The sequence below is a fragment of the Giraffa tippelskirchi genome, chromosome 13, assembly GCF_054371585.1.
Source record: "Giraffa tippelskirchi isolate mGirTip1 chromosome 13, T2T-mGirTip1v1.2.pri, whole genome shotgun sequence".
Taxonomy (NCBI): Eukaryota; Metazoa; Chordata; class Mammalia; order Artiodactyla; family Giraffidae; genus Giraffa; species Giraffa tippelskirchi.
The window spans coordinates 19,172,155-19,198,422 of NC_137287.1; the positions used below are offsets into that span (position 1 = coordinate 19,172,155).

The 26,268-nt window shown below is 40.2% G+C and overlaps 2 long non-coding RNA genes across 2 annotated transcripts in view; one reads left to right on the top strand and one right to left on the bottom strand.

Moving 5' to 3' along the window:
* Positions 1–26,268, bottom strand: part of LOC145531584 (uncharacterized) — a 61,152-nt gene that overhangs the window by 20,586 nt on the left and 14,298 nt on the right. Inside the window, exons 3-4 of the long non-coding RNA XR_014072561.1 lie at positions 19,534–19,604; positions 10,541–11,011 (exon numbers count right to left, since the gene is read on the bottom strand). This is a non-coding gene — a long non-coding RNA (uncharacterized LOC145531584). The remainder of the gene's footprint in view (positions 1–10,540; positions 11,012–19,533; positions 19,605–26,268) is intronic.
* LOC145531585 (uncharacterized) lies at positions 3,162–25,073 on the top strand. The gene is made up of 3 exons (XR_014072562.1): positions 3,162–3,509; positions 10,682–10,869; positions 24,798–25,073. It is a non-coding gene; the product is annotated as an uncharacterized LOC145531585 (long non-coding RNA).

Below are 26,268 nucleotides of genomic sequence, written 5' to 3' on the forward strand. Positions count from 1 at the left end.
ATCCCTTCTAGAAAATCTTTTTTAACTGAAGCGAGTTGAAAGTGGGTTTCTATCACCAACCACCAAAAGCAGCAGAAGCTAAGTATTCTGACATAGTTACTCCTAGCTCCTGGGAAAACCTCGCTCATTGGTCCAGCAGCCACAAGTAAGGCACCACCTGTATCCTATGCCATTGTTGTTGTTGCTGCTCAGTCACGTCCAACTCTTTGTGACCCCATGAACAGCAGCAGTACACCAGGCTTCTCTGTCCTTCACTGCCCTCTGGAGTTGGCTCAAACTCATATGTCCATTGAGTCGGTGATGCCATCCAACCATCTCATCCTGTCATTAGGCAAGAACAAAACAGAGGTGTGTCCTGGAGGTGGACGAGTGCCTGGATCCTAGCCTCAGGTCTACCTCAATCCAGCCATGTGATCTGGAGCACACTGTACACCTCACTGAGCCTTTGCTTGCTCTTCTACAGTATCCCAAGTCCACCTCTTTCTATTTGCAAGGTGCTGAGTGGATCCTCAGTAGATTCTGATCTTCTTCCATTGAAGTGACAGTTTCTTCCACTTAGGAAATGTGGGGGTTTAGCTCCTCTATTGATCTGATTTTTTCTTTGAGACTTTGAGCTCTCGAAATAAAGATCTTAAAAAATACCCAGAGTATTTCATGCTCATTCAGGGTCCATTTCAAAAGATGGAGCCAGGCTGCCTAGCAGCATGGATCTACTGGTTGTCTTGCTGCCAGACAGAAATGAACCAAATAACTTGAAGGGACATGATCAGGGAGTGGAGGATCTTTATAGGCTTTATCACATTTAATCCTTACTAACAATCATATTCCTAACATACAGATGAGGAAAATGAGTTCAGAGTATCTTAGTAACTTTCCCAGGTGTCACAGGTGACAACTGGGAGGGCCCGAACTATACTCAGGTCTGAGTGATCTTAACCACTGCTCTCAATTTTCCCACTGCCTGCAGCTTGATATACCACCCACCCTTGACCTTTGTAGAAATTCTGCTGCCCAGACCTCATTTTTGTGGTTTTGATATGACTCACTGATCTTCCAGAAAGCAAGCAATGGGGAAATGGACCACTTTCCCTCATCCAGGTATGAAATCCTTCCTGACTCTGACTGCTATCTCCATCCCTTCTACCTCTCCATTATCAGTCTCCTCTGGAAAAATAAGTTTTAAAATAATGTCAACATTGGCAAAGTGTTCTGAGAATGAAACAAATAAGCCATGGGAAGCACTTCAGGAAATGTCTAGCAGATAGTGAACACTTGAAAAATGTTGGTTATTAAACATAGCATCTGCTTACCTGCCTTCCCTTGGCGTAAGTGGCATCCTTCACTTTTAATCAGATTTGCACCTTGATTCAGCAAGGAGATCAAACCAGTCAATGCTAAAGGAAATCAACCCTGAATACTCATTGGAAGGACTGATGCTAAGGCTGAAGCTCCAAGACTCTGGCCACCTGATGCGACAGCTGACTCATTGGAAAAGACCCTGATGCTGGGAAAGATTGAGGGCAGGAAGAGAAGAGGGTGACAGAGGATGAGATGGTTGGATGGCATCAGTGACTCAATGGACATGAACTTGGGCAAACTCCGGGAGATGGTGAGGGACAGGGAGGCCTGGTGTGCTGCAGTCCATGGGGTTGCAAAGAGTCAGACACAACTTGGTGACTGAACAACAACAACACCTTTATTCATTTATTCCTTTGATCCACAAACAAGCATTAATGACTGTGCCATGAGAGCACAAGCATGGATCTAAATCGACATTTGAAGCCGGGGAAGTGAAGAAATAGGGAGGGGTGTTCAGTGAAATAATGTAGATTAAGGCTAGGGTGCAGGAGGAGATATGACACATTCTACAGAACAAGTAGCTCATTTCAAGACATAAAGTTAGAGCATAACATTCTTAGGATCAGAACGATCGATAGTTTTCCATATCACTCACAGTTTTGATATAAGCTGAAGTCATCACAAGGAATGGTCGAGAAGACCTTTGATGATGTGCCTCTGCCCACTTCTCTCTGCCCTGTTCTCCTCCAACCCACCAGCCTTCTCACAGATCCTTGAAATCACCCCCAGGGCCCTTGCACTTACAACTCCTCCTCCAGATATCTGCACGTCTTGCTATCTCAGCTCCTTCAAGTCTTCATTCAACTATCACCTATTCCCTAAACATCCATCTTTTAAACTGCCCCACCCTCTCCTCTTACCCCCTACTCCTTTTCTTGCTTTAAGTCTCTCCGCTGAACTTATTGCCTTCAGATAGGCTCCATCTGTCTACCCAACTAGAATGAAGCTCTGAGATTTTGTTTCTGTTCACTGTTACATTCTCAGCACAAAGAAAGCACTGATCCTGGCACTTGATAAAGGTTAACTGAATGAATGAATGTGGTCAGTCACAAAATGGCTAAAACAAAAGAGAAGTTGTCAAGAGCCAGATCACAGGGAGGCCTGTGGGCTAAGACAAGGAGACGGAATCTAAGCTTAAATCCTGTGAGGAACCATGAGGGGTGACAGCAGGGTGTGGTGTGATCAGAGTCACACTGTAAACAATCTCTTAGGCTAGGGTGTGGAGAACAGGGCAGGTAGCAAGACCATTTCAGAGACTAAAGCTGTGATCTCCATGAGAAGTCAAGAAGGCCTTAATGGAGACTGTGACCACAAGGATGGGGGAGAAGGGACCGAAGGACAGGCATCTAAAGGGAGAATCTGTGGGACATGGTGACTGGTTGACAATGGCAAATACCTAAGGGGGGTAGGTGGTGTCTTAAATGACTCCTTTGATTGCTTTTAGAGAATATGGGTGGCAATTTGAAGAAGGAGTGAGTTTGATTTTGCATATATTGAATTTTATGTGCCAATGAAGATGCCCATAACTAGTCACAGAGATTTGATGTTCAGTGAAGATCTGAGTTAGACCAAGGAATCTCATTGCATAAAGAGGTAGTTGCAGGGGATCCAGCTGAAATCATAGGTCCTAGAGTTTTAATCGTAGGTCCTACAGTGTGGGGGGTGAGAGATGATAGGAAGTATCAATAAAAAGTGATAGGAATCCAATGGGAAACAGATTTTACTCTCTCTCCAAGTAGAATTTGGAATGCGTTATTCCAATATAATCCCCTATGGTAACTGACCGTGCATAATAATTAGGTACAGTGCTATTGGTTACCTACATTGTGGGTGAATTTGGTCTTGTGTGCTAGCATGGGAAACTAACCACCTGCTGCATAATACTATTTCCCTGATAAAATGTATAGCCCATTCACAAGCTGAGGACTACTGATACTACAAGATGAGAAATCTTCATAGCAGCCCACATTTTGCAGAATTCCAGCTGTACCTTGTGAATTCTTCCACCTAAAGGACAACTGTTTCATAAAATGTGAGGAAAGTATGTTTCTAATTCCCAAGTGGAGGAATGTAGATCATATACACAGTATCACAGCTGAAGCTCTGAGATGGAACGGATCCTTGAGCAGTAGATCACAAAGGAAATAGAGGTAAGCTCCTAAGCATGATAACTGAACTCTCGTAACACAAATATCTGAGAGTACATTATAAAACTTGGTAATTGTGTTACACACAGAGTCTGTGGAATTCAGAGTGCAGGATTTGGATAAAACAACTGGCTATAAATAGTTGGAATCTTTACTTACTTCCACAGCCAACACCCAGATCTTGGTTTCTAATGGCGGTGGTTTAATCACTAAGTCATGTCCAACTCTCTGCGACCCCATGGACTGTAGCCCACCAGGCTCCTCTGTCCATGGGATTTCCCAGGCAAGAATACTGGAGTGGGTTGCCATTTCCCTCTCCAGGGGATCTTCCCAACCCAGGGATCAGACCCAGGTCTCCCACATTGCAGGCGGATTCTTTACAGATTGGAGCCACCAGGGAAGCCTGGTGGGATCTTTGGGTTGCCACTAAAAAAACTTCAAACTGACTTAAGAAAAAGAAAAAAGAGATAGAAAGAAAGGAAAGGAAAAGAAAAGAAAGGATGGAAGAAGGTAGGAAGGAAAAAGAGGGAATGCTATTGGCTCACATATCTGTAAAGTCAGGGGGAAACTTCTACAGCTTCAGGCATGACTGGATCCTGAATGATGGTTTCTGGTCAGTTTAGGTATCTACCATCTCTTGACTCTGGTTTCTTGTGTGCTGGCTGCTTAATGAGCAAGCTCACCCTTCATAGAAGCAAGATAGCTGCCATTAGTTTCAGGTTTATGTTTTACTTTCCCAACACGTTTACAGAAAGAGGATGCCTCTTTTCCAATCACTCTAACAAACAAAGTGAACACAAGTGATTGGACAGGCTTGGGTCACGTGCCATCCCTAAACTGACACTAATACACAGAGGGAATAGAATCCATATCAGCCACTCCTGAGTTACATATAACCTAAAATGCAATCAGACCTGAAGTAGCAGAAATAAGTGATTCCCCAAGGAAATTATGGATTCTATTACCAGAAGGAGGATTAGATGCTGGGCAGCAAGAATACCAGATGTCTCAGGGGAACTAGGCTGGAGAAAAACCTTCCTTAGGGGCTTCTCTTCCCAGAAGGCCTCTTTGAGGGCTGATCCTTGAGTTAGTGAGCTCAAGGAGCAAAAAAAAATAAAAATTCACATTAAGTGTAGAGAGAATGAATTTGACTGAGGACATATCTCCCACCTATGAATGAGAGAAGCCTACCTCCAACCTTTCTGTTTCACCCACCTTCTTCTGCTACAAGACCCAACAAGTTGACTTTAATACCCAGCCTTCCCCCGTGTCCAGTGTCACACTGATCTCTGCTGTTATTTGGCAGAATCATTGAGAAGGAGAAAATAAGAAATTAAGTTCAGCAATTCTTGAGATTGGTGTTGAGTAGGGAAACAAAAATTACTTCTGGAATTTGTAGGTGTGCTTTTTTTTTTTTTAATTTGGCTGCACCAGATCTTAGTTGTAGCACATGGGATCTTTAATTGTGACATGCAGGATCTTTTAGTTGCAGCATGTGGGATCCAGTTCCCAAACCAGGGATCAAACCCAGGCCCCTGCATTGGGAGCCAGAGTCTTAGCCAGTGGATCATCAGGGAAGTCCCTATAGGTGTACTTCCACATAGAGTCTACCCCCACTTCCCCTCACTCTAGAAATTCATACTGGGTGTGGCTCACCCTGAGGTTATACTTCTTTAAAAAGAGAAATTGTTATTCTACATGCAGGGAGACTGAATGATGCTGCTGCTGCTGCTGCTAAGTTGCCTCAGTCGTGTCCGAATCTGTGCGACCCCATAGACGGCAGCCCACCAGGCTCCCCCGTCCCTGGGATTCTCCAGGCAAGAACACTGGAGTGGGTTGCCATTTCCTTCTCCAGTGCATGCAAGGGAAAAGGGAACGTGAAGTCACTCAGTCGTGTCCAACTCTTAGTGACCCCATGGACTGCAGCCTACCAGACTCCTCAGTCATGGGATTTTTCCAAGCAAGAGTACTGGAGCGGGTTGCCAGTGCCTTCTCCATGATTGAATGATAGGGCCTGCCACATCCTCTCTTTTCTATGGCAGGGAAAGGGGAATGGGTTGGAGCAAAGAAGGGCTGGGGTGGACTCAGCTCAGGCATCAGCCAAGGGACCGGTGTTGGTAGTTGGTTTAGTAAAGCAGGATGTACAGGTCACAGGATGGGTCTAAGATGAGAAAAGTCAAGTCCTAAGTAATGATAGGGATACCAAGAGAAGGCAAATAGGGAGCCTAAAAACACTGCATGAAACAACACAGGCTCCAGAGTTCACAATCCAGTTGTTTTAACAGAAGTGCTACAGCCAGGTGGGGAGAGTGTGAGAGTGGGTCCCTAGAGGTAATTCAAGCTCAAAGACAACAGGAATTAACAAGGAGAGAATGCACAATGAAAGCCGAGTAGGTACATATTAATAGTTGTACGAATGGATTCGTGTAGATAATACATGGGTCTCTGGAGTAGAACCAAGGTCATGATGCTTGGACACTGCTCCATAAATCTAAAGAGGCAGTCCTTTAAGTTCAACCTCTAATATCAACCAATAATATGTTCAAAAACTTTCCTAAGTCCTACTCTACTGGAGCCAACTTTATAGCCTGATGTTAAAATAGTGTTTTCCCATGAATTCTTTATTAAACTTGTTTCTTGACTTATCAACAAACTTGTCAACAAAGGGGTTGCTGTCTCCTAAAATATGGATCCAGCTTTTTTAAGGCCCACACCTTGCCTGGGCACTCCTATAAGAAAGCTTCCTCTTTTGATGGCTATTTTTCTACTGAAACAGATCATCAATTCTTTCAGTCTGTGTTCTTGTCATGCCTGAAGCATTTATGCCTTACTTAAGCCTTTCATTATAATCAGCTGCCCTTACTTTGCTATTCCCTGCAAGGGCTTTGCCTCAATCACATAAGCATTAGAGCAACTGCCCTTTTAGCTGTGGATCAAGTTTTCTTTGGGGTGCCCTATGTAAATGAGAGCACTTCAAAATGCTAATTTATAATAAGTCAAAAGTTGACTGACAGAGTAATAATACTACTGCTATGAGTGGACTGTTGAGAGGCCAAAAGAATGGATCAAGAAAGAACACAGCTGGGAAGGAGAGGTGAACTGATCAAAAGCAAGGACGGAAAAGGAAGAAGGAGAAACACAGCAGTGGTTGCCATCAGAGGTGTGGGGATGGTATTAGGCTGGAACTGAAAGGGGAAAAGACAAATTTCTTTGTTACTCTCATGACAGCTGTGTAACAGAAAACAATATAAGATTTGGAAGTCTCCAGGAAAAATAAATGAATTTGATAGAGTAACTGATAGGATAAAGCACTTTTAAAAACTATGTATATGAGAAAGGCAAGTATCACAAATAAAAAGGACATTAAAGAAAGAGTAATGGGAAATTTTTCAAGATAAGAAATATAATCACTGTATACCTTTTGGCTCTTTGGTGAACAATATCTATTATTAATATTGTTATTATTGTTATAATAGATATTGTTCACCAGTACTTATACGATTAGTTTACCCTTGAACAACACAGTTTGAACTGCATAGGTCCATTTATACACCAATTTTTTTCAATAAATATGTACTATAGTACTACATGACCCATGGTTGGTTGAACCCATGGATGCAGAACCACGGATACACAAGACCAAATCTAAAGTGACACATGGATTCTTGACTGCTGTCAGCACCACTAATTCCCATCTTGCTCAAGGTTCAATTATATAAATAGTGACATCACTATAGTAGAAGGATGGGAGACAGGGAGTATAAGTGAGCTAAATCCTCAACTATTACTTCAGGATGTACATAAATTATACCTGAAGTTGATACATCAAGAAATAGGTAAAGGAACTTATCATTTGGGAAATAGCTTGAAGAGTTAAAAACAGTTGCCTCCAGAGAACAGGAAAGGAGGGTGTAACAGAGATTGTTGCTTCTCATCACAGCTCCTCATGTTATCTAACTATTTTTAGTTAGCACAGGACTTAGTGTCAGGATTGTTGTTATTTAGAAGGTAAGTTGTGACCGACTCTTTTGTGACTCCATGGACTGTATCCCGCCAGGCTCCTCTGTCCACAGGATTCTCCACGCAAGAATACTGGAGTGGGTTGCTATTTCCTTCTCCAGGGCACCTTCCCAACCCAGGGATCAAACCCATGTCTCTTGCATCTCCTTCATTGGCAGGCAGATTCTTTGTCACTGAGCCAAACTATAAACACTTCTCTGGCTTACTGCCAGATACTAAGCACTTTACATTTATCAACTCATGAAATCTCTACAACAACTTAATGAAGTGGTTAATCTTATTTTGCCCATTTAACAGAAAAGGAAACTGAGGCACAGAGGATGAAAACCTTGTCTAAGATCACACAGTTGAGAGCAGTTGCACTAGAATCTGAGCCCAGGTAACCCAGCTCATAGCCTCTGCACTTTGCCTGTTCCCTAACAAAACCAAGGCATAGATATTATTATCTCAACTTTGGAAATGAGAAAACATGGGGAGAGAAAAAGTCATTTTCTAAGATCACATAGATAGTGGATAGTATCTGTATGACCATGGGTTTGATTTACTTTAATACTTACGCTCTGTCTCTCCATGGCATCATGCAACTTTGTGTTTAAAAAGGTGAGACAGTTGTGAACAAGGCAAGAACATCCATTTCTGTCACTGCTATGTAATATAGTGCTGGAAGTTCTAGCCAGTGCAGTAAGGTAAAAGAAGAAAAAAGGTGAGGAGAGAGAAGAGAAGAGAAAAGAAAAAAAGCATACTAATGAAAAGAAAGAAAAGGAAGAAATAAAGTGGTCCATATTTACAGAGGACATGATATGCTACATAGAAAATTCCAAGGAATCTACAAAATACAACTAGAATAAATGAGTTCAGCAAGGTGACAGGATATAAGATAAATATTTAAAAATCAGTTCTATTTCAACATATTAATAATAAACATATAAAAACCAAAATTAAAAATACAATACCATTTATAATTGCTCCTCTCCAGCCAGGTGATACTTGATGTGCTGAGACATGAAGAGTAAGGAGTCTGTAAAGACTTAAGCGGGAATGATCAAAGCAAAAGAAGTAACACAGGCTCTGATGTGATGGATTGAGTTTTAAAGTGTTCCAAGAACTAGAAAAAAGTCCATTGCAGCTGGAGCAAAATGAGTAAGATGGGAGAATGAACTGAAGGGAGTTTGGAGAGAGAAGCAGGAGCCATGGAACCTTGAAAAGGCATAGTAAGGCATCTTCTCTGTGGGAAAGGATTGAGGGGAAATGAAATGATTTGATTTCACTTCAGATTGAATGATCACTCTGGACACTCTGTAGAGACAGCTTTGGAGAGGAGCAAGAATGAAGGCAAGAAAAATGGGTGAAGATCACTGAAGTAAATAATCCAGGAAAGAGATAATGGTGCTGATTCTAGCTAAGATAGTGGCAGGAAAACAGGGAGTTAAGAATGAATTTTGGAGGTAGAGTCAGCAGTACCTCTTGATGGACTGAAAAAAAAAAAAAGAGGACAAGGAAAAGGGAGGGGATCAAAGACAATTCCCAGGTCTTTGGCTTAAGCAACTGGAGAAAAAATTATGCTATTTGCTAAGATGATGAAAAACATGGGAGAAATGATTAAGCAGAGGAGTGGAGTTGAGAAATCAAGTTTTCAGTGCAGGACATAATAAGACTGAAATTCCTAAGGGACAATCAAGTGAACATGCCAAGTAGACTCTCTGGATCCAAAAAAGAGAGAGCTGGGATAGAGGCTGAAAGGGGACAACTTCAGCATATAGACGGGTGGTTCTTAACTCTGGCTGCTTTTTAAATGTGCCACTGCCCAGACACTACCACCAAATCAACTAAATCAGAAGCTCTGGAGGTAGAAACCAGGCATCAGACCTTCTAAAGAACATTTAGATTTAGAGATTAGAGGAAGGAGAAGGGACCAGCAAAAGATTAAGAAGTGGCCAGTGATCTAGGAAGATGCCCAGGAGCTACAGCTCATGGAAGCTGAGTGGGGTATATTTCAAAAAGCAGATAAAACATTGCTATACCGGTATGTTATGATAATTCAATGAGCAACACATTCAATGAGCAAAGCACTTTGTAAATTTTTAATTGATAAACACTGGGCTTCCCAGGTGGTGTTAGTGGTAAAGAACCTGCCTGCCAATGCAGGAGACAAAAGTGATGTGGATTCAATCCTTGGGTTGGGAAGATCCCCTGGAGGAGAGCATGGCAACCCACTCCAGTATTCTTGCCTGGAGAATCCCATGGACAGAGGAGCCTGGTGGGCTACAGTCCATAGGGTTGCAGAGAGTCAGACACAACTAAAGCAACTTAGCACAGCATAAACAAACACTAGATGAGGTATTAGCATCATCTAAGGAGAAAAATTACTCTCCTCCTGGTACAATAGTCCTACCTAGGCCACAGAGGAAGGATATTTCCAACAAACCCGAACCTTGGATAAATGCTCTCTAGCAAGGGAGGTCTACCCCTGGCACTTCTTACACTTATGAGAAATAATATAAAATCCTATGGCTCTGCTGCTGCTGCTGCTAAGTCGCTTCAGTCATGTCCGACTCTGTGCAACCCCACAGATGGCAGCCCACCAGGCTCCGCCATCCCTGGGATTCTCCAGGCAAGAACACTGGAGTGGGTTGCCATTTCCTTCTCCAATGCATGAAAGTGAAGAGTGAAAATGAAGTTGCTCAGTCGTGTCTGACTCGTTGCCACCCCACGGACTGCAGCCTACCAGGCTCCTCCATCCATGGGATTTTCCAGGCAAGAGTACTGGAGTGGGTTGCCATTGCCTTCTCCCCTATGGCTCTGAGGATTAAACAAATTTATATCCATTATCCTTAGCTCAATGCTTAGCATTTCATCATCAGAGTAATAATAATTATTATTATTATTTACTCTAACAATACTAAGTTATTCCTAATAATAGTAAGCATTTATTTCATTACTTAGTATTATTATTAATGCAAACATAATATTTTCTATTTGCTAGGCAAAGTTCTAAACGCTTTATATATACTTACTCTGTTAGCATTCCAAAAGTTTAGCTATTGATTTGTTGTTGCTGCTGTTAACTTCAAATGATTTGTTAATTCCAAATGATTTGGTTTCCAGAGTGGGCACTAGGGGCTTTGGAATTCCAAAGCCATTGTTCTGATGTGCAGGTTAACAATGGCCTCATGAGGCTTCTCTGGACGTGGCAGAGAAGATAGGATCTGTCCTGAGGGAAGTCTATGGGCCTCCAGCACCATGAGTCAATTCCTAGGACCACCTGAAGGACAGCAGGACTGTCTTATAGGAGAGCTGTGTTCCAAAGTGATGTCTGAATTCCTTCATGGAGGCTATGTCACAGGTAAGTTCACAGCTGTATTTGAAGGCATCTGGGCATAGAGACAATTTCATCTGGTTTCTTCAACTCAACTACCGATCATGCATAGATATCAGGTGCTTAAGCCTCACCTTGGCTTTGGGAAGTAGAGATGGTTATCCCCATTCTACAAGAAAGGAGACAGAGGCTTAGGTTAAAAACTTGTGCAAATTCACACAACCAGTTAGGATCAGAGTTGGGACTCAAACTGAATACCCTAAATCCACGTTCAGACATTCTTTTCTACCATGCTAATCTTTTTTTTTTTTTTTTTACCAAATTTTAAGGAGTTAGAGCTATGGCCAAACTAAAAGAAAGCAATGACAAAGACCAGAAGAGATCACCTTCAATACACTAAGGGAAAAAATGGGCAAGGAATATGAACAGGTAATTTGCAGAAGAGAAACACAAATGCATAAAAAAGAGGCAAATAAAATATAAATTTTAAAAAATATACACTCATCAGATTCATTTTAAAATGTAAAAGTCAGAAAACAATAAACACTAGAAAGGATAATGGGCACAACCCTTAGACATTGCTGTTGGGAGCTATAAATTGGTGCATAGAATCCAGAGAACAAAGCAAGGTATCTAGAAAACTTAAAAACTCATAACCCATGATTCTACTTCTAGATATAGAGAAACTTCTCTCATTTGTGTACAAGAAGACACATATAAGGATATTTCCTATTGGTAGTATGAGAAAAACTAAACTATTTAAATGCCTATTTATCAGGGAATGGATAAATAAGATTGTGTATTCATTCCATAGAATACTGTCTAGAAGTTAAAGTGAATAAACTAGATCAATGTATATCATCATGAATGAATGTCAAATATACATACTTGACTGAAAATGGCAAATTGGCAGAATGATACATAAAGTACAATATCACTGAAAGAATTGATTTTTAAAAGCAAAGGTTCTAGGGTTAGTGCAGAGTGAAGAGGGAATGTATTTGGAACCAGAGCAATCTTTGGCTAAAACTCTTCAACAAATCATTTCTGAAGTCTCCCCATTTCTTTCTGATACCATCTTTACTTCTGTCTTCCTTTTCTCCCTTCCAGTTTCTCTCTCTCTCCTAAAAACCCCTAATCTAATTTCCATGAATCAGTTTCAGAGAAACTGTAAATTCTCTGACATCATGAGTAAAGCTTTGTATTTCTAAGTATTATTCCTGGGGAATGGGTCCATAGTTTCCATTAGATTATCAAAAAGGTCAGTGTCCCATTAAGATTAAAAATTCAGAGGAAAACATTTTTTCAAAGAAACATGTAGTTCTGATACTGTTTCCTTGGTCTGTCATGCCCTGGGAGTAAGAGTTATTTCTCGTCAGAAGAAAAAAATCATAGAGAGAGAAAATGTAAAGTGATTTGTTCTGACCCTGTTTCCACTAGCCCCTTGCCCTGGGAGAAAATGCCCCGCCTTTGGAAACATAAACGCGTCCATCCTCCCCAGGCCTCCCATCCATCATTACAGGCAGGCACTGGGCAGCAGCAGTAGGCCTCCTTCACTGCCACTCATGACCCTTTCCATCAGACGTCTAGCTCTGGCTAGTTTGTTGACAATTATAAAGATTTTTTTCCAACCCAGCCAAACAGCTTCTGCACCATCAGAGCTCTTCAGACCTGGGGAAACTATAAGAGACCAGGAAAGCATAACTTGCTTTGTAGAGGACGCCCCAGCAGAGGGTCCAGACCCAGGTCCAGACATGACTACATGGGCTCCCCAGGGCTCCTCTGTAACCTGGAGCTCTGGGCCCCACAGTTCTCTAAATTCATAGCTTGTCTGGAGAGACCAGCAGGATGGGGACATTCAATACATATACCTGGGGTAAGCTGAGGGTCAGCCAGGTGGCTCTGCTGAGTTTGGCTGGCTGGCTCACGTGGATGTCAACTGGCTATCAGCTATCTGCATTAGCCTCTGCCAGGTGCCCGGGCTCTGCTTCACTCCAAATGTCTCTCATTCCCTAGCACTCTAGCCTGGACATGCTCTTATGGTAAATAGGAAAGTACAAGACAGCACGCACTGAGCCTGCGCTGAGCCTCTGCTTGCATCACATCCAATAATACCCCGTTGGTAAAAGCAAGTCACAGGGCCATGCCCAGAGTCAAGGACAGGGCTTGTTACCCTGCCCACAGTGAGCAGGCCCTGCAAGCCAGGGGTCAGGCTCTGCCTTTTATCAGGGATGTCTTTTCAATTCTTTCAGCAAATAAGAGACCACTTTTCACCTATCTGATTCGTGAAGGAAAAAAAATTTTTTCTAACACTGTCTGTTCCAGGCACCATTTGAATGAGGATAGGGAGTGTTAAGAAGGGATGCGATGGGGCTTCCGTGGTGGCTCAATTGGTGAATAGTCTGCCTGCCAACGCAGGAGATACAGGTTCAGTCCTTGATCTGGGAGGACCCTACATGCCACAGAGCAAGTAAGCCCATGTGCTACAACTACTGAGTCTGCGCTCTATAGCCCGGGAGCAGAAAATACGGAGACCACATGTTCCAGAATGAAGACTACGTGCTCCTGAATGAAGGCCACATGCTTCTGAATGAAGACTACTGAAGCCTGAGTGCCCTCGAGTCTGTGTTTCATAACAAAAGAAGCCACCACAATAAGAAGCTCACATATTGCAACCAGAGAGTAGCCCCTACTCACCACAACTAGAGAAAAGCCTGCCCAGCCAAGAAGACCCAGCACAGCGAAAAATAAATAAATAAATTTTTTAAAAAAGAAGAAGGGATGTGAAGAAGGGGAGCAAATGAGCCTCACTGAAATCTTGGGTAAGAGTAATACTGGGAGAGGGAACAGCAAAGCAAAGATGGGCTCCCAAGGGGGAGCTGGAGCCAGGGGAGAGAATACAGGATTTGAAGGCAGAGAGATGAAACAGGGAGCAGGCTGTGTAGGGCCATTGTAAGGAGTTTCTTGTAAACTCTTGCACCTTTCTAACCTTTCAAAACCAAATGTGTGTTCCTTTCAAAACCATAATTTTAAAGAAATACAGACAGCAAAAACAAATAACAATCCTGAGCTACTCTCCTAGACTCCAATATTAGTGGACTCTATGTGCTGCTGCTGCTACCCGGCCACTTCATTCTCGAGCTTCCTGGAGCCTGCAGAATATTATCATTGTTGAGCACAGGCTGTCCTCTGCTGTTCACTTTTGGATGCGCACCCAGGAGTATCCCCTGAAGCAGCAAAGTCATTGTCCCAGGAGAAGGCAGATAAGCCGTTGTCAGAATGGCCCGTCTTCCTTGCCAGCAAGTTTGATGTTTCAGGAAGCCCTTGAAGGACAGAATACAAGAACAGGTCTCCCAAAGCTTTGCACATTCATTTTCCATCATATGTTACACTTTTGAAAGGACTCAATTACTTGTCAATTTGCTCATTTGGTCCTCCACAAACCCGTGCAGGGCAAGCAGTTGGGCCTTGGTAGCCCATTTTGCAGGTGAGAGGACTGAGGCTTCAGGAGGTTGTAAAATTGGCACTCAGTCCCATTAGCCAGTGCACAGTAAACCAGGGTGAGAGTCACAAGCCTCCAAGCCCACTCCAGCACAGCTGAAGGGCAGCAAAGGGGAGATGATTTGTTCACAGTCTCAAATATGAAACAGAAAATAAAAATCCTTTTTTCAGAATAAAAAGTTGTGACTTGTCATTATACCAACCAAGCTTCCTCCTCATGGTCTCTTCCTGCCTTGCTCCAAGTCCCATCACTGGCCCATAGTGATTTTCTGGTTTCTGATATGAAGGTTTTGCAGCTTTTGGCAGAAGGATGGAGAGGCGGGAGAAGGCCGTGACCCTACGCTGTGGCCCACGTCACTCTATACCTCACATCACTCTGGACCTCTTGAGGAGCATTCTCTAACTTTGATCTGTGCTTCATTCCTGAGCATCTCCTACTTCTCTATCCATCTTCCCCACCCAGGAAGTAGCAAAAGCTTCTAAGACCCATGCCCTCAGGGTAGAGTTACAGAGATACAAAGAGAAAGAAAAGCATGGATGCTCACTTTTTTAGTTTTAAAAATAGGCTTTTGAAACTCCCAGCAGAGAAAATCATTTGAGAGAAAGGGTTTCTGTTTCTCCAAATCCTAGGCTTGAGGTGTCAGTTATGAAGGCCCTGAAGAACCCAAGTATCAGACTTAGGTCACAGACCACAAAATTAAAGGGTGAGAGGTTATGTTTTCCTGCCCTGGAAAAAGAGGACAATTCTCAGGAACAGTGAGGGAAAGAAGGTAGTTGAAGCCTGACAGTCTGGAAACTTTAGCCAAGGAGAAACAAGCTAGGAGACACTTTGCAGAAGGGTTTTTTGGAAGTCATGTGCTGAATGGAGTGTCATGTAAAACTCTCCATCGCTTCCCAACAAAATCTCCAGTAGGATCTGCACTGCCTACTAATGCTTAGGGAAGTGTGACTTACTTTTCAGGGGATATGAAAAAAAACAAGTGCTGTGTTAACTGTACCTTAAGGTGAAAACTGAAGTGATACATAAGGAGAAACCAATATACCAACTGCTGTAACATCCTTGGCCTTGGGAAGTTCAAACCTGAGAGAGTGAAATCTCCTTATCAAAGCAATCATTAAAACATAATTTGAAAAATATGCTAAAGGCTACTCTAGAAATACAAAATATTGTATATACATATTGGAGACAGAAACTAGCTCTAACTGGGAAACTTAAGAACATTTCACATTTCAAGGTGAAATGATAGCTTGATAGATGGAGAAGTAAAGAGAAAATCGTTCTGTTAGAACTAACAGAAACAGTCTCAAAATAGTTATGTTTCTCTTGGCTGAGCAACAAAGTAAACAAGGGCAGAATCTTAGGCAAACTGATTGGATTAAAAAAATGAATAGGCAATGAGTTAGAGTGCAAAAAATAAAATACAGATGAAAAAAGAAAGCATGAACTACATTGTAATTGTGAGAGTTGATTTAGAGAAGAAAGTATTAAACTAAGCAAAGAGGTTTATGTTAATGATGACAAAAGTACAACCCACATGAAGATTGAACCATCATAAATGTTTATATACCAAATAGCATGTCTTCAGAGTGCTTACAGCAAAAACAGCAGAAACTTAAGAATTAGACAAAAACACAGTGTAAATGTTCATTCAATTCTCTCAGCCCATGACAGATCAAGCAGATAAGACATTCATAAGGATATAGAGCTTACAAACAATATAGCTGATGAAGTTGAGCTTACAAATACAGGCATAAACATGAATATGCTATTCAGTCAAAACTACTTGTTGAGCACCTACTATGTGCTTAGCACTACTCTAGGTGTTCAAGGTACAGAAGTGAATAAAACAGAAATAAATCCCTGTGCTTGAGGACTTACACTACAGTGCAGAAAGAAAGACATATGATCATTGGGCTAACGTGATGGCAGCCAGGTTTTTCTACCATAAAGTTAATATTTTTCCTTTTGTAAACAATAAATTTCCTTTTGGGAGATACTCCAAGATGATATAACTAGACTGTTTCTCATCATGCATGTATTTATCAGTTTTAACATTCATTGATGACTCTTACCTAAAAAAATTATTGCTCTGGTTATTGCCAAATGGTGATTTTCTAGTTCCCTCATGGCTTCTATTAATATATTTACTAGTTGGAATTCTACTGTAAGCAAAATGTTTCCCTCCTCACCATTTATTTATTTATCCATATAGTAACATCTATATGGACTCATGGATTCTTATTCTATTCATCATCCAGTACTATCATTATTTATTGTGTTGTTTAAACTGTCCCAGATTTGGTCAGTGGGAGACTCTTAAAACTGACTCCCGAGTCCTTTTCCCATGTCCCCATCATCTGAGCACTTTCCTTGCTTGCTGGTATAAGATATCCCAAGTTCATACTGTACTTTCCCTACCCTTGCCTTGGAGTCAGACATTTCTCCAAGACATCTTGACTCTTTTTATTGGAGAATGGGATTTAGATACCAAGATATGAGTATTAGGTGTACTCATTATTACTGGGTTGTCACTGCTACGAGACCATCTTAGACATTAGATAGAAAAGAAAGACATATATATATATACATAATACTATTTACATAAAGAATACATTCATAAATCTATTTCTGTATTTTTCTACTCATATTTAAAACCATGAATTCACGTGGATATGTCCAGTTCCAATCCAACACCACTGGATTTATTCAAGCCTTTCCTTTTCCCACATTTCCCCCCATTTTTCTGGCAGTGAGAAGCCTGTCTCCCATTTTTCATGATATATTTTCTTTGGGATACACATAAAGCAGTTTCAGAATTGTTATTTAAAAAAAAAAACACAAATTGAAGAGTTCAGTTTCTAAAACATAAAAAGACTACCGGGTAGGTCTTTTTTATGTAAAAAAAAAAAAAGAGAGAGAGAGAAAGAGGAGAGAAAACTAGAGCCCAAAATATGCACTGAAGAAGGATGCCACAGGTATAAAAACAGATCTTTTCAACAAATCAGCAAGAAATCTCAAGTTCACAGATAAGAATCTCTCATTCCTTCTCCAGCTGGATGAGAACCTCACTTGTGATGCTAGTTTAGCTGAATGTAAGTCTGAGTTCAAAATTGCTTTGCCTCACAAAATTTGAAATCATTGGTTAAATTGCTTTGCAGGGACTTTTAGATTTATCCTCCATATTAACTTTTGTCTCATAATTTCTTTTCTTTCCTTTTTGTTGCCCATTTGTACTGCACGTTGAGATAAACAATCACAGATTTGTTTTCAGTGGTGTCTTTTCTATGGTTTAGTCTATCTTGAGGGATTTTTTTAATGTCAGCATGCTCGTTTCAAGATCTTTAGTGCTTCTTTTTCTTATCAGCCTATAAAATGTTTTGTGAATGCTATTTCTTGTCCAATAACTCTTAAAATATGAGTTACTTGTATTTTAAAGTCTTTCTATCCCATATTTCCTATTTTCCTGTTTCTTGTGTGTTAGTTTTTTCAGTTTACTCAATTTGTTACCTACTTTTTAATAACATTATTTCCCAAATATTTTTGTGATTCCTGAAGGTATGCTTACCTTTCAGTTGACAAAAAGAATAACCTAGGAGCTCCAAGAAATTTAAAAAATGTAAAACCAGTTACCCATATAAGAAAAAATGATCATAATATCATCAGACTTCTTAACAACACTGAATATCAGAAGACAGAGAAGCATTGTCTATGAAGTTTTGAGAGAAAATTATGTAGAGTCCAGACTTCTAGCTCTAGTCCAACCTATGAAGAAAACTAATGCCATAAAAGAGCCTCAAACCCATGAAAGAGAAAATTAACCCCTAAAAAATGACAGTTAGTTGGAGAGGCAAGAGAAAATGTTAAATTCTATAATTAAGAGTTTCAGAAATATTCAATAAGAAATCACATTAAAAATGCATTAAAACCACATTAAAGGGCTTCCCTGGTGGCTCAGTGGTAAAGAATCCACTTGCCAATGCAGGAGACACGGGTTCAATCCCTAATCTGGGAAAATTCCACATGCCGTGGAGCAACTAAGTGAGCAACAGCCATTGAGCCTGTGTTCTAGAGCCCAGGACCCACAACTACTAAAGTCCGCAGGCCTCTGCAAAAAGAGAAGCCACTGCAATGAGAAGCCCAAGCACCACAACTAGAGAGCAGTCCCCACTTGCAACAACTAGAGAAAAACCCACACAGCAATGAAGACCCAGCACAGCCAAAAATAAATAAATAAAATTTTTTTAAAAATCATATTTAAAACTCCTGTTAAGAAAAATAATTATCAAAACTATTTAAATTTTAAATAATTAAAATTTGGAAATTTATAAAATATATTCACTATAATTTGACAATATATGGACAGCACAGAATTACGGAGCTAAAAGTCTGAATTTATGATCAAACTAAGAGACTCCCAGAATGAACATTAAAGAACAAAAAGATTAAAAGTCTTCTGTAAATAAAGTTCACAGAAGTAGAGAATAAATACAGAATTTCTGCCATTTGTCTGTCAGTATGAAGCGACTTAGCAGCAGCAGCAGCAGCAGCTCAGAAAAAGGGAACACAGAAAATGGAGGGGATAAAATAATAAAAGAAATAATAAGGGAAAACTTTCCCCACAGTAAGGAAATGTAAATCTATGACTAGCCAAACTATGCATAAAATGTTATAAAATAAAGTTATTTTTCAGACATTCAAGGATTCAGAAAATTGACTCTCATTCTTTTAAAAACAAACAAAAAAAAGCTCTCATTTTTTCAAAAAAAGAGGAAAACGGCATCTAAGATACAACGGCTCTAATCTACTAATACATAAAGGGAGACCCCCAGACATTTGTGTAGCAGATTGCAAAACAACTAATTTAAATCCAAGGTGGACGTCAGAGGGCTCTGGGGGAGCTGGAGATATCTTTGTAAAAAAAGACCATACTCAGTAGAGAGTGGAGTTGGACATCTGTTAGAAATATGGTTATGCTTACGGAAATTATAATGACAAGCTTCTTGAGCTACAGAGAGAAAAATAAAAAGAAAGGCAATCAGAAATTCCAGAACCATTTTCTCCCAAAGAAAGCTATATAAGGAAGTTAGCATCTAAATATAAAGCCAACCTAAGTGTGAAGTGATTTTTGAGCAATTGATGGATTCTAAGAAAAGATAATCCAATTTATTTTGATACCATGGAACACTTACCTTCAAGCATACATGTTTAGTAACATAAGATCATATTTTCCTTTCGACAAGTCCAATCATAGTACTTAGCTCTGGAATGAAAGATATTTATATTACCATATTTATAATATGATAATAATACATGTATTTATTCATTTTCAATTATTTCTGTGCTAAATCTATTAGCAAAATGTAAATATTATGAAAGTGGCAATGCACAGAAGTTGGGAGGCAGAGGAAAGTGAAAAATGTAGGAGTACTAATTTCTACATCTTTGATAGTATCAGAAGATATTATCTGAAGATAGATATTGAAACAGTAAATTAAAGTTTGTAGATCATATTAACTTTAGAGGAATAATTGCTAGAACTATAAATAATAAAGTAGCTAGTTAAATTTGGAGGTGGGGACTTTTAAGTAAGATTTCTTTTTTTTGCCTGTTGACAAAAGATTTATTCACTTTATTCCTTTGTCTAAAGAAATTTTCCATAGGTTTGACAGTATTATCACTGGCTTCACAAAGATATTATGGCATTTCTTTTGTTTTTTTATCTGAAACTATTTTACTTTTTTAATTTTTATTTTATGTTTGACTATATAGTTGACTTATTAATACAGTATTGTGTTAGTTTCAGGTGTTCAGAAAAGTGATTCAGTTATACATCTACAGATATCTGCTGCTGCTGCTGCTAAGTCGCTTCAGTCGTGTCCGACTCTGTGCGACCCCATAGACGGCAGCCCATCAGGCTCCCCCATCCCTGGGATTCTCCAGGCAAGAACACTGGAGTGGGTTGCCATTTCCTTCTCCAATGCATGAAAGAGAAAAGTGAAAGTGAAGTCGCTCAGTCATGTCCAACTCTTGGCGACCCCATGGACTGCAGCCTACCAGGCTCCTCCGTCCATGGGATTTTCAAGGAGAGAGTACTGGAGTGGGGTGCCACTGCCTTCTCTGACAGATATCTACTCTGTTCAAATTCTTTTCCCATTTAGGTTATTACAGAATATTGAACAGAGTTCCCTGTAGGTCCTTGTTGGTTATCTATTTTAAATATAGTAGTATATATTTCAACCCCAAACGCCCAATCTGTCCTTCTCTGCAACCTTTCCCCTTTCATAACCATAAATTCATTTTGTCTGTGAGGCTGTTTCTGCTTCATAGATACAATCATTTGTATCATTTTTTAAAGTACCACATATAAGGCATAACATGTTATTTGTCTTTCTCTTGTCTGATTTACTTCCCTTAGTATGATAATCTCCAGATTCATTCATGTTGCTGCAAATGCCATTATTTCATTCTTTTTAATGGCTGAGTAGTATTCCATTGTATATATGTAAGGTAAGACTATCCCTTAACTTTCAAAATAGAGCTTCAATAAATACTGTCTGTATATAATGAATAAAGACAGTAAAAGTATTAAAGATTATTTGCTATGAAAGTAACAAGCATAATAATACAAAAGAGAAATGGTTCAAAAGTGGATTATGCTGAGGAATGGAGTCAGGGGTCTGGAAAAGTCTTGCTTTTCATGTTATGCCTCCTTTCTATATTGCTTAGCTTTCTTCCCCCACATTTGTGCTCTAATTTAGTGATGATTTTTTAATGTGTTAAAATATTAGGGCAATCACTGAAGAATAGAATAGGATCTATAACTTCTAAAAACCCAATATGGAAAAAAATGAACCAAAGAAACCCAATCAATGCAATAATATGTAGCAAAATAGGGGAGGGAGACAAAGAACAAGGAAGTATTGTAAACAGAAAACATAAAGTATGATGGGGAAAAAAGATACAAAACTTGAAAGGCAAATGGATCAGAAGGTAAATTTATTGTTATTAAATGAGAGAAACATATTTAAAAAATAAATTTACAAAAGCTTTGGCTATGTTATATATAGCTATAAAATTCAAATCATGAATTCAGGGAGGACCTTAAGAGAAAAAGAATTGAAAAGAAGATATAACAGAGAATTACATATTCTTAGGACCACAAAAATGAGGTGAACCCAAACCACAGCTGAGTCTAGCCAGGTTCAGCCAGGGGTCCAGCTGTGACTGAATGGGGCCAAGGCCATGTCTGACCACCCAGAGAGTGTTATGGGCTGAATTGTGTCCCCCTCCCACCACCAAGTCATATGTTCAAGTCCTAACCCCTAATACTTCAGAATGCGACTGCATTTCAATATAAGGTGTTTCAAGAGGTGATTAAGTTAAAATGTGGTCATAAGGGTGTGTCTTGATCCAGCATGACTGGTGTTCTTCTAAGAAGAGGGATTAAGAGACAGATACACACTGAAGATAATGTGAAGACAGGGAAAAGATGGGTATCTACAGTCAAGGAGACAGGTCCAGAAGGAAACCAATCCTATACACAACTTGATTTCAGACTTCTAGGCTCCAGAACCATGAGCAAATAAATCTCTGTTGTTCAGAGCACCCAGGGTGTGGTAGTTATAGCAGTCCTGGCAAACTAAAACAGAGGGTCTCCTTTTCTTGATAATGATGTTATAACTAGAAAAGTCACATGCCAATGACATGGACAGAATAAGCAGTAATTACCAGTAAAACAGCACATGGCCTAGCCAGTCCCACTTTAGCAGAAGGTCTGGTGAGTGGTTTGGGAGGTTTATGAGCAATTAGCAAAGGATTGAGAGAGAGAGAGATGGGCTTGGGATATAAACTCAAAGAAGCTGGGCTGAAGCTGTGAGCCCCAGACATTTTTAGCTACTGCAGCCCTATTCTTTCACTGACATGGTCAGAACTAAGGTAGAAAATGTTGGCAAATCCATGTTGCCTAATCCTTTTGTCTGGTGACCACTGATTAGTAGAAGGAAACCCCCACTAACAATAAGCAGGCTCATTCTCCTGATGGCTTTGTGAACTAGTTTACTAGCGGTTGGATAGTCATCTGCCTTATCTGCTTTTCGTATCCTTTCCTGTTACCAAGAATGTTTGGACCTAATTAAAGAAATGAGGATATATAGCAGGCAGTCAACAAAGTACATCAATAATCTCCAATTAAAAGACAAGGGCTCAGGGCCGGGGCAATGGGATGACCCAGAGGGATGGGATGGGGAGGGAGGTGGGTGGGGGGTCCAGGAAGGGGAACACATGTAAACCCATGGCTGATTCATGTCAGTGTATGGCAAAAACTATTACAATATTGTAAAGTAATTAGCCCCCAACTAAAATAAATAAATTTATAAAAAAAATAAAAGACAAAGACTCAAAGTAAGGATAGGGAAATAGATCAGTGGAACAGAATAAAAGCAAGAAGACTCACACCTACTCAATCCTCTTATTTTAAACAAAGGTGTCAAGTCAATGCAATGAAGAGAAGAATTTTTTTAACAAATGATGCTGAGCAATTAAGAAAAAAATTAAAAGAACTTCTTCCCTCTGTCTCCTTTATACATAAACATGAATTTTAAATGAACCATAGACTGAAATCCAAAAGGCTCAAAGTCTTACTTTTTTAAAGAGTGAAACACTTGAACATAAACATCATATATCAATAAACACTGGAAAAAGTGCTCAAAGTCATTATTCATCAGGGAAATGCAAACGACTGAGACTGTTTGTTTCTATGTCCTGCTACCCAACTATGGGTTGTGCATTCCTAAAAATGAAAATAACTCCCTTAAAAAAAATGTGGGAGATGAAAGGGATGGAAAAATCAACACTCTCCTTCTTCTTTTTTAAATATTTATTTGGCTGCCCTGAGTCTTAACTGCAGCACGCAGGATCTTGATCTTCACTGAGGCATGCAGGACTCTTAATTGTGGCATGCGGGCTCTAGTTCCTTGACCAGGGATCGAACCAGGCCCCTTGCACTGGGAGCACAGAGTCTCAGCCGCTAGACCGCCAGAGGAGTCCCCAGCACTCTCATTCTTCACTGGGAATGTAACTGGCAGAGCTTTTGGGAGAGCAATTCAGCAGAACTTAACATCATTTTATGCAATCATCTTCGACCCAGTGATATCAGTTATAGGGATAATATAAAGAGAAGTTACCCCTGTGCACAAAGATGCCTAGACAAAAGTATCCACTGCAGATTTGTTTGGAGTGAAAATCTAGAAACTCTAAAATATTAGCCCATAAACATGGGAAAAGGTTAAGTTATGGTGCATCCATTATTCATATGAGAGATGCAATTGTTAAAATGACAGAGTAGATGCCTACTTACTTACATGAAGAGACCTGCAAGGTATACAGACCTACTGCTAAGCAAAAAGAATGGCTATATTTACATTATTAAAGACTAAACTCCAGGAGATAGTGAAGGACAGAGAAGCCTGGCATGCTGCAGTTCATGGGGTCACAAAAAGCGGCTGAAAAACAACAACAATGTCTTTAAAGACACATAAACAAAAGCAAAAGTAAATTTCTGGAAGGATGCACATAGGAATGTGGCAATGTCCACCTCTGTGCACACAGGGAGTAAGGATACCTTTCATCACTTTTTACTCTTTCTGTTATTTGTTTATAACTAGGATGAATTTATTTGTTACCAGTGTAATTATTTATAAAATAATACAATAAAAACTATTTTTTAAAGTACTGAATATTAATTATTAACAGAACTAACACAAGATTATGTGCCACACTCTCTGCTAAAGAGCCTTACATACCTTTTTTCATTTAATCTCACAAAACAAGCACTGGTACTCATTTTTTTAACTTTTTATTTCACACTGGAGTATAGCCGATTAACACTGTTGTGATAGTTTCAGGTGGACAGCAAAGGCACTCAGCCATATGTATACATGTATCCATTCTCCCTCAAACTCCCCTCCCATCCAAGCTACCACATCACATTGAGCAGAGTTCAACACTGGTACTTATTTTTTATTACATGAGAAAACTGAAGCTTAGAAAGTTTGTTGGTAATACAACGGCCCCTTAAAATCATGAGGAGTGATTCTTAAAAAGAAACCCTGATGATTGGACCTCATGTCAGATCTACAGAATCAGAATGTCCGTGGATGGGGTTCAACCCTCTTATTTTGTAGTTAAAGCCCCCGACAGTGATTCTAATGTGCACACAGGGCTGAGAACCAATGACTGACACTGATTCTCAGTCTGAGGTCATATTGCTTGGAATTGGAAGAGCAAAGGTTGGGATTCACTGACACTTCATATGCAAAAAATCATAGAGATAGAGATAAAGAGATGGCAGAGATGTAGGCAAAGATATACATATTGAATTTTTTTTCAGCTATTGAGGAAGAGCATCTCAAGCATAAAACAGTCCATGCACTAATTCCTCTTCTTCCTCCTCCAGAACCCATCCTCTGAATCTGTCTTCTGCAGCGGTCCCTGAAACTCCTGTGGGGTGATGTTTCAAAGGGTTAACAACCAGACACCACAGGCACCGACCAATCAGAATGGACCCTGAACTCAGCACTGGAGTGGGAGTCAGGCTTTTAGCTTTTGATCAGTGGATCCTAAAGAGCTGAGGCGTTCACAGGGAAAACAGCAGTGGGATGCCACTTAGCAAGCTCAAGACAGCAGCTGTTTACTAACCAACATGGAAATAGTTCAATATTTTAACAACTAATACAGTAGTAGCACCAGTATCTGTCTGCACCTAGACTAAGTCTGAGGGTTTGGCGGGGGGTGGGGGTGAGGAGATGGGGGGATGGAGGGGTGAGTATTTTTAAAGGTTGTTCTATGATGGTCTGCCTATCAGGCAACTATTTTATGTCTCTACCCAAAGACTGCTTATTGAGTGTTGGGAGGGAAAGTAAGAGGCTGGCACACAATCTGTGATCCACACCGAGCTGCCCCACCAGCTGTTGTGTGCCTAGCAGCCCCGCTCCCAGCCTGATTCATTCCCAGCTCCTAGGGGGTTTGTCACTTTGCTGGTTATTGCTATGTTTCCATCCTGAAGTGGCAGCTCCAGTTGTGTTTTCCAGATAATTTCGAAGATGCTAATTGCCACCTGCTGATTTCCTGTAAACACTGTACTTTACACATGTGATTAATCAGAGAGCTGTGGACTGTTCTGAGGAAACGTGTGTACGTGTGTGTGCATGAGTTTCATTACTGTGGCGGATTTAAATCATAGGCAATGTTTGCTCACAAAGCTGCATTAGCAAAACGACAGGGAAAACAAAATTACAAAATACCATAAACTGCAAGTTCATAGGCTGTATAAACAACTATTCGAGTCAGCCAACGATGCACTGACTAAATTCTAGAACTGAGCATGAGGAAGGTAGCCTCTCTAAAGGAGATTTCGACTCACAGGTGCTTATGTTTCTAAAAGAAACCAAACCTGAAAACATTTTCAAAGGTTTCAGAGAAAGTATATTCTCTTTAGATTCAAGATCAGCCTTGTGTCAAATCCTAGCTCTTTCAGTGACTACCTGTAATATTCATGCAAATTACCTGGGTCTTCAAACCTCCATTTCCTCATCTGTAAAATGGACATTATAATTTCTAAGTTACCTGAGACAACATGTATCAGGCTTAATTGCATATATTAGTCAGAATTGTATGGATTGTGACAGAAATTTAATTCAAAGAGGCCCCAGCAAAACAAGAAATTTATTGGCTCAAAATATTAAAAAAGCCAGGCCTCTAGCTTCAGGCCTATGAGCCCAAATGATGACTATGGAACACCTTGACACCCTCTCTACTTTCTAGCCCTGCTTTCCTCTGCCAGACCTCATTCTCAGGTAGACTTTACTTTTGGCAAGCTAGTAGACTAGCCAACAGCTCCACACGTTTTATCCTCTCAACAACCCCAG